The sequence below is a fragment of the Festucalex cinctus genome, chromosome 19 (assembly GCF_051991245.1).
Source record: "Festucalex cinctus isolate MCC-2025b chromosome 19, RoL_Fcin_1.0, whole genome shotgun sequence".
Classification (NCBI taxonomy): Eukaryota; Metazoa; Chordata; class Actinopteri; order Syngnathiformes; family Syngnathidae; genus Festucalex; species Festucalex cinctus.
Genome location: NC_135429.1, coordinates 18,007,838 through 18,016,095, shown reverse-complemented (window position 1 = coordinate 18,016,095; position 8,258 = coordinate 18,007,838). Strand labels below are relative to the sequence as shown.

The following is an 8,258-nucleotide window of genomic DNA, read 5'->3' as shown; positions in this document are numbered from 1 at the left end:
GGTTACTAAGCTCTCGAGTCTTTTCCCGATCCATGTTGGTTGGATCGAACACGAGGCGAAGTGCCCTGCTAAACCCGGCTGCGGTTGAGCAAGTCGGGGAGTTCCGTGCCCATTCCGCGGTGGCCCAGTCTCTGGCTCGTCCAGTCAGGTGGGAAATCATAAAGGCCACGCGGGAACGGTCCGTGGAGAATGCCTGTGGCGAGAGTTCAAAGTGTATGTCGCATTCGGTCCGGAATGCCTGACATTGTCCTTGGTCTCCCGAGTATCGCTCCGGGGAAGCCAATCTCAAACCAGCCCCGGACACGACTGGAGTCGGGATCGGTAGTTCAGCGGTCTCTAGTTTCGTGACGTTCGGCGTGGAGTGTTGCAGGTGGCTCAGGTGGGTGACCATAGCCTGCTGGCCCTCCTCCGTGTGCGACAGGCGGGCGGCCTGTCGCCGAAGTGCAGCCTCCAACTTCTCCGCTGGGTCCATGCTGGCCGAAGTGTACTGACACGAAGCGAGGAGGTAGGACTCAGACGCAGAGTGACAGTTGGCCAACAAGGCTGCAGTTTTAATAGATCGAAACTCAAAACACCTCTCAAAGAGGGAAAAAAGGCTGAACAAAAAGAGCTCCAAAAGAGCCTTGCCTTGTTTTTGTTGCCCCCTGCATTTGGGTCCTGCCTCCGACACCCCCCAAACGTGACACTGTGATTGATTTGCCAGAGCGACTGTGATATAATTTTCAGCCTTCTGACAATCAAGTCAAGTCAACTTTTATTTATATATAATGATAAAAACTGCTGGATTGTGCTGCTAAACTCATATTCCACTAACAATATCAACCAAATTACCATATTTAGAGCAGTGGGGCTGCATATAACATATTATTTTGAAGAATTTTTTGGGGGGTTTACTTCCCCGTTGTTACTGTAAGTCAAGAAAAACGCTTTGTTTTAAAATGCTGTACTCATGTGACCGTTTTCCCCATTTCAGAGGATAAGGAAAAACATACCAAAGGTGCCTATTAGTGTACATGGTGATGACTCCAATTTCTACCACTTTAATATGGAGAAGACAGTGGAAAACATCTTAAAAAACAATATGCACATGGCCAAAATGACATTTGTGGCAGTGACCGACTGCCACAGGGACGCCTTCAATTCAAGGCTCTTTCACCAGAGCAAGCTTTTTTGCACACAGTCTGTCAAGACAAATGTGGGAAAGGTACACTAATTAAAAAAAAAAAAAAAACTCACCCAAAAATGATAAAATAACCTCATTTTATGTAGCCTTTACTGTTTTGTTTGTTTGTTGCCAATGCTACAGTTGGTTTTGTATTTTGTTTCAGACAAGGCTCGATCACTTCCACCTTGATGATCTTGGTGTTGGAAGACTGCAGATAAGTCTGATCTGGGACAACTTGAAGACACAAGTCCAACAATTTCTTAGTGATCTGATTGTTTCAATCGACAGACCACATTGGCTCAAGCAGGTAACAAAGTTATACAGATAAGTACATAACCAGTGCATTTACTCAGCAACAGTCCACCCAAAGATGATGCTTTTGCATGTTCATTTTAATTGATCTATCCCTTGTAACTTTTTATGCTACATGCAGAGATTAAATCTATTACATAACACATTATTCTTTCAGCTTCCAGATCTTCATCACTTGGCATGAGCGACTGGCTGTGAGGTGCTCCATCTTGTTCAGATGTGGCCCATAATAGGAAGAGATGTTTTGTGTTGCCCAGAGGCATTTACAGCAGCCTCTGCTGAATACTTTGGCCACAACTGCCACCTTCTCACCAAAGCCAACATCTTGCTGAGGAGCTACCTGTCCTCAATCAGATCGGCAAGACTTACTGACAAGGAGGCAAGGCAACTCCAGGTTCAGATATGTGACCATCACATACTATTTAAGAGGGTAATTCTGTTCGACCAGTTTGTTTGTTTTTCTCCAATACTACTTTGCATTTAGACATTTAAGAATTTTTTTTTTTTAAGATATGGAAGGCAGAGGTGGCAAACCGGGCCAACATCCATTGTGGCTATCACACTGGGGAGCAAATAGATGTGCCGGGCCACCCCATGATTGGTGATTGCAACTGTTTTGAGCGATACCACCACAGGATTAAGGATATGGGTAAGTAAATTTCTTGGACATACAAATGCTTGAAGCTCACTGTCTTGAGTGCATGTTGTACCTCAGTTATAGCTCACAAGAATGGTATTAGTATGGAGAAAACAATGGTGAAGAGGATTGCAGTGTTGGATGCTCTTTGCACATTGTCAACACAAAATGATAAAGCAGCAGAGAATACATCTGTCCATGGGCTTCCAGGCTATGCCCCTGTTTACAGACCATCAGGATCAGTCACACTGGTATCTGCTGCTGAACTTCAGCAAAGACATGGGCTGGGTAGGAAAATAAATGTAAAAATATGGTAATAAAATAAATGATTAAAAGAATTGTATTGCGTTAACCACTTTTTAGTGACAGTTTTCCCTCGACGCCTGTCCAGATAGCAAGCACAGAGTCCTTTCCTCGTTAGTATAGTGGATAGTATCTCTGCCTGTCACGCGCAAGACTGGGGTTCGATTCCCTGACGGGGAAGTGAGTGCAGGTGTAATCCAATTTTGGATACTCAGTTTTCATTGCAAATACAAAGAAAATTGCCCTGTTTCCCACCCGGTTTCGAGTTGGGGACCTTTCGCGTGTGAGGCGAATGTGATAACCACTACAGCATGGAAACAGACGCTGGTGTTTACCCTGTTGGCAGGATTGGCAAACAGCATAGCTGTCTTGCATTCCCGCTTTTAGTGACAGTTTTCCCTCTACGCCTCTCCAGGTAGCAAAGCCAGAATCCTTTCCTCGTTAGTATAGTGGATAGTAAAACCGCCTCTCACGTGGAAGACTGGGTTTTGAATCCCCAATGGGGAGGTGAGTGCATTTGCAATTACATTTTTGGATAATCAGTTTTCATTGCAGATACAAAGAAAATTGCCCTGTTTCCACCCGGTTTCGAGCTGGGGACCTTTCGCGTGTGAGGCAAATGTGACAACCACTACACCATGGAAACAGACGCTGGTGTTTATACTGTTGGCAGGATTGGCAAACAGCATAGCTGTCTGGCATTCCCTATTTTAGTGACAGTTTTCCCTCTATGCCTGTCCATGGAGCATACACAGAGTCCTTTCCTCGTTAGTATAGTGGATAGTATCTTCTCCTGTCACGCGGAAGACTGGGGTTAGATTCCCTAACGGGCACTTGGTACCTGTGCTATTGTATTTTTGGATACTCAGTTTTCATTGCAAATTCAAAGAGAATTGCCAAGTTTCCACCCGGTTTCGAGCTGGGGACCTTTCACATGTGAGGCGAATGTGATAAACACTACCCCATGGAAACAGACGCTGGCGTTTACTCTGTTGGCCGGATTGGCAAACAGCATAGCTGTCTGGCATTCCCGATTTTAGTGACAGTTTTCCCTATATGCCTGTCCAGCTAGCAAACACAGAGTCCTTTCCTCGTTAGTATAGTGGATAGTGTCTCCGCCTGTCACGTGCAAGACTGGGGTTTGATTCCCTGATGGGGAAGTGAGTGCAGCTGTAATCCAATTTTGGATACTCAGTTTCCATTGCAAATACAAAGAAAATTGCCCTGTTTCCCACCCGGTTTCGAGTTGGGGACCTTTCGCGTGTGAGGCGAATGTGATAACCACTACACCATGGAAACAGACGCTGGTGTTTATCATGTTGGCAGGATTGGCAAACAGCATAGGTGTCTGGCATTCACAAGTTTAGTGACAGTTTTACCTCTACGCCTGTCCAGGGAGCATGTACAGAGTCCTTTCCTCGTTAGTATAGTGGATAGTATCTCCGCCTGTCACGTGGAAGACTGGGGTTAGATTCCCCAACGGGGAGGTCGTGCCTGTGTGTTTTGCTTTTTGGATACTCAGTTTTCATTGCAAATACAAAGAAAATTGCCCTGTTTCCACGCGGTTTTGAGTTGGGGACCTTTCGCGTGTTTGGCGAATGTGACAACCACTACACCATGGAAACAGACGCTGGCGTTTATCCTGTTGGCAGGATTGGCAAACAGCATAGCTAGCTGGCATTCCCTATTTTAGTGACAGTTTTACCTCTACGCCTGTCCAGGTCGCAAGCACAGAGTCCTTTCCTCGTTAGTATAGTGGATAGTATCTCCGCCTGTCACGGAGAAGACTGGGTTTTGATTCCCCAACAGGGAGGTGGTGCCTGTGTGTTTTTCTTTTTGGATACTCAGTTTTCATTGCAAATACAAAGAAAATTGCCCTGTTTCCACGCGGTTTTGAGTTGGGGACCTTTCGCGTGTGAGGCGAATGTGATAACCACTACACCATGGAAACAGACGCTGGCTTTGACCCTGTTGGCAGGATTGGCAAACAGCATAGCTGTCTTGCATTCCCGATTTTGAGTTGGTGACCTTTCGCGTGTTAGGCGAATGTGATAACCACTACACCATGGAAACAGACGCTGGCGTTAACCCTGTTGGCAGGATTGGCAAACAGCATAGCTGTCTTGCATTCCCGATTTTGAGTTGGTGACCTTTCGCGTGTTAGGCGAATGTGACAACCACTACACCATGGAAACAGACGCTGGCGTTTATACTGTTGGCAGGATTGGCAAACAGCATAGCTCTCTGGCATTCCCTATTTTAGTGACAGTTTTCCCTCTATGCCTCTCCATGTAGCATACACAGAGTCCTTTCCTCGTTCGTATAGTGGATAGTGTCTCTGCCTGTCACGTGCAAGACTGGGGTTCGATTCCCTGATGGGGAAGTGAGTGCAGCTTCAATCCAATTTTGGATACTCAGTTTTCATTGCAAATACAATGAAAATTGCCCTGTCTCCCACCCGGTTTCGAGTTGGGGACCTTTCGCGTGTGAGGCGAATGTGATAACCACTACACCATGGAAACAGACGCTGGCGTTGACCCTGTTGGCAGGATTGGCAAACAGCATAGCTGTCTTGCATTCCCGATTTTGAGTTGGTGACCTTTCGCGTGTTAGGCGAATGTGACAACCACTACACCATGGAAACAGATGCTGGCGTTTATACTGTTGGCAGGATTGGCAAACAGCATGGCTGTCTGGCATTCCCTATTTTAGTGACAGTTTTCCCTCTATGCCTGTCCATGTAGCATACACAGAGTCCTTTCCTCGTCGTATAGTGGATAGTATCTTCTCCTGTCACGCGGAAGACTGGGGTTAGATTCCCCAACGGGCACTTGGTACCTGTGCTATTGTATTTTTGGATACTCAGTTTTCATTGCAAATTCAAAGAAAATTGCCAAGTTTCCACCCAGTTTCGAGCTGGGGACCATTCGCGTGTGAGGCGAATGTGATAACCACTACACCATGGAAACAGACACTGGCGTTTACTCTGTTGGCCGGATTGGCAAACAGCATAGCTGTCTGGCATTCCCGATTTTAGTGACAGTTTTACCTATATGCCTGTCCAGCTAGCAAACACAGAGTCCTTTCCTCGTTAGTATAGTGGATAGTGTCTCCGCCTGTCACGTGCAAGACTGGGGCTCGATTCCCTGATGGGGAAGTGAGTGCAGCTGCAATCCAATTTTGGATACTCAGTTTTCATTGCAAATACAAAGAAAATTGCCCTGTCTCCCACCCGGTTTCGAGTTGGGGACCTTTCGCGTGTGAGGCAAATGTGATAACCACTTCACCATGAAAACAGACGCTGGCGTGAACCCTGTTGGCAGGATTGGCAAACAGCATAGCTGTCTTGCATTCCCGATTTTGAGTTGGTGACCTTTCGCGTGTTAGGCGAATGTGACAACCACTACACCATGAAAACAGACGCTGGCGTGAACCCTGTTGGCAGGATTGGCAAACAGCATAGCTCTCTGGCATTCCCTATTTTAGTGACAGTTTTCCCTCTATGCCTGTCCATGTAGCATACACAGAGTCCTTTCCTCGTTCGTATAGTGGATAGTGTCTCCGCCTGTCACGTGCAAGACTGGGGTTTGATTCCCTGATGGGGAAGTGAGTGCAGCTGCAATCCAATTTTGGATACTCAGTTTTCATTTCAAATACAAAGAAAATTGCCCTGTCTCCCACCCGGTTTCGAGTTGGGGACCTTTCGCGTGTGAGGCAAATGTGATAACCACTTCACCATGAAAACAGACGCTGGCGTTGACCCTGTTGGCAGGATTGGCAAACAGCATAGCTGTCTTGCATTCCCGATTTTGAGTTGGTGACCTTTCGCGTGTGAGGCAAATGTGATAACCACTTCACCATGAAAACAGACGCTGGCGTTGACCCTGTTGGCAGGATTGGCAAACAGCATAGCTGTCTTGCATTCCCGGTTTCGAGTTGGGGACCTTTCGCGTGTTAGGCGAATGTGATAACCACTACACCATGGAAACAGAAACTGGCGTTTACTCTGTTGGCCGGATTGGCAAACAGCATAGCTGTCTGGCATTCCCGATTTTAGTGACAGTTTTCCCTATATGCCTGTCCAGGTAGCAAGCACAGAGTCCTTTCCTCGTTAGTATAGTGGATAGTGTCTCCGCCTGTCACGTGCAAGACTGGGGTTTGATTCCCTGATGGGGAAGTGAGTGCAGCTGTAATCCAATTTTGGATACTCAGTTTCCATTGCAAATACAAAGAAAATTGCCCTGTTTCCCACCCGGTTTCGAGTTGGGGACCTTTCGCGTGTGAGGCGAATGTGATAACCACTACACCATGGAAACAGACGCTGGTGTTTATCATGTTGGCAGGATTGGCAAACAGCATAGGTGTCTGGCATTCACAAGTTTAGTGACAGTTTTACCTCTACGCCTGTCCAGGGAGCATGTACAGAGTCCTTTCCTCGTTAGTATAGTGGATAGTATCTCCGCCTGTCACGTGGAAGACTGGGGTTAGATTCCCCAACGGGGAGGTCGTGCCTGTGTGTTTTGCTTTTTGGATACTCAGTTTTCATTGCAAATACAAAGAAAATTGCCCTGTTTCCACGCGGTTTTGAGTTGGGGACCTTTCGCGTGTTTGGCGAATGTGACAACCACTACACCATGGAAACAGACGCTGGCGTTTATCCTGTTGGCAGGATTGGCAAACAGCATAGCTAGCTGGCATTCCCTATTTTAGTGACAGTTTTACCTCTACGCCTGTCCAGGTCGCAAGCACAGAGTCCTTTCCTCGTTAGTATAGTGGATAGTATCTCCGCCTGTCACGGAGAAGACTGGGTTTTGATTCCCCAACAGGGAGGTGGTGCCTGTGTGTTTTTCTTTTTGGATACTCAGTTTTCATTGCAAATACAAAGAAAATTGCCCTGTTTCCACGCGGTTTTGAGTTGGGGACCTTTCGCGTGTGAGGCGAATGTGATAACCACTACACCATGGAAACAGACGCTGGCTTTGACCCTGTTGGCAGGATTGGCAAACAGCATAGCTGTCTTGCATTCCCGATTTTGAGTTGGTGACCTTTCGCGTGTTAGGCGAATGTGATAACCACTACACCATGGAAACAGACGCTGGCGTTAACCCTGTTGGCAGGATTGGCAAACAGCATAGCTGTCTTGCATTCCCGATTTTGAGTTGGTGACCTTTCGCGTGTTAGGCGAATGTGACAACCACTACACCATGGAAACAGACGCTGGCGTTTATACTGTTGGCAGGATTGGCAAACAGCATAGCTCTCTGGCATTCCCTATTTTAGTGACAGTTTTCCCTCTATGCCTCTCCATGTAGCATACACAGAGTCCTTTCCTCGTTCGTATAGTGGATAGTGTCTCTGCCTGTCACGTGCAAGACTGGGGTTCGATTCCCTGATGGGGAAGTGAGTGCAGCTTCAATCCAATTTTGGATACTCAGTTTTCATTGCAAATACAATGAAAATTGCCCTGTCTCCCACCCGGTTTCGAGTTGGGGACCTTTCGCGTGTGAGGCGAATGTGATAACCACTACACCATGGAAACAGACGCTGGCGTTGACCCTGTTGGCAGGATTGGCAAACAGCATAGCTGTCTTGCATTCCCGATTTTGAGTTGGTGACCTTTCGCGTGTTAGGCGAATGTGACAACCACTACACCATGGAAACAGATGCTGGCGTTTATACTGTTGGCAGGATTGGCAAACAGCATGGCTGTCTGGCATTCCCTATTTTAGTGACAGTTTTCCCTCTATGCCTGTCCATGTAGCATACACAGAGTCCTTTCCTCGTCGTATAGTGGATAGTATCTTCTCCTGTCACGCGGAAGACTGGGGTTAGATTCCCCAA

At 46.9% G+C, this 8,258-nt stretch overlaps 1 non-coding gene across 1 annotated transcript; it reads right to left on the bottom strand.

The window, feature by feature from the left end:
- Positions 1–5,313: 5,313 nt before the first annotated feature.
- Positions 5,314–5,386, bottom strand: trnav-cac (transfer RNA valine (anticodon CAC)). Its single transcript has one exon. It is a non-coding gene; the product is annotated as a tRNA-Val (tRNA).
- Between the last annotated feature and the right edge of the window lie 2,872 nt (positions 5,387–8,258).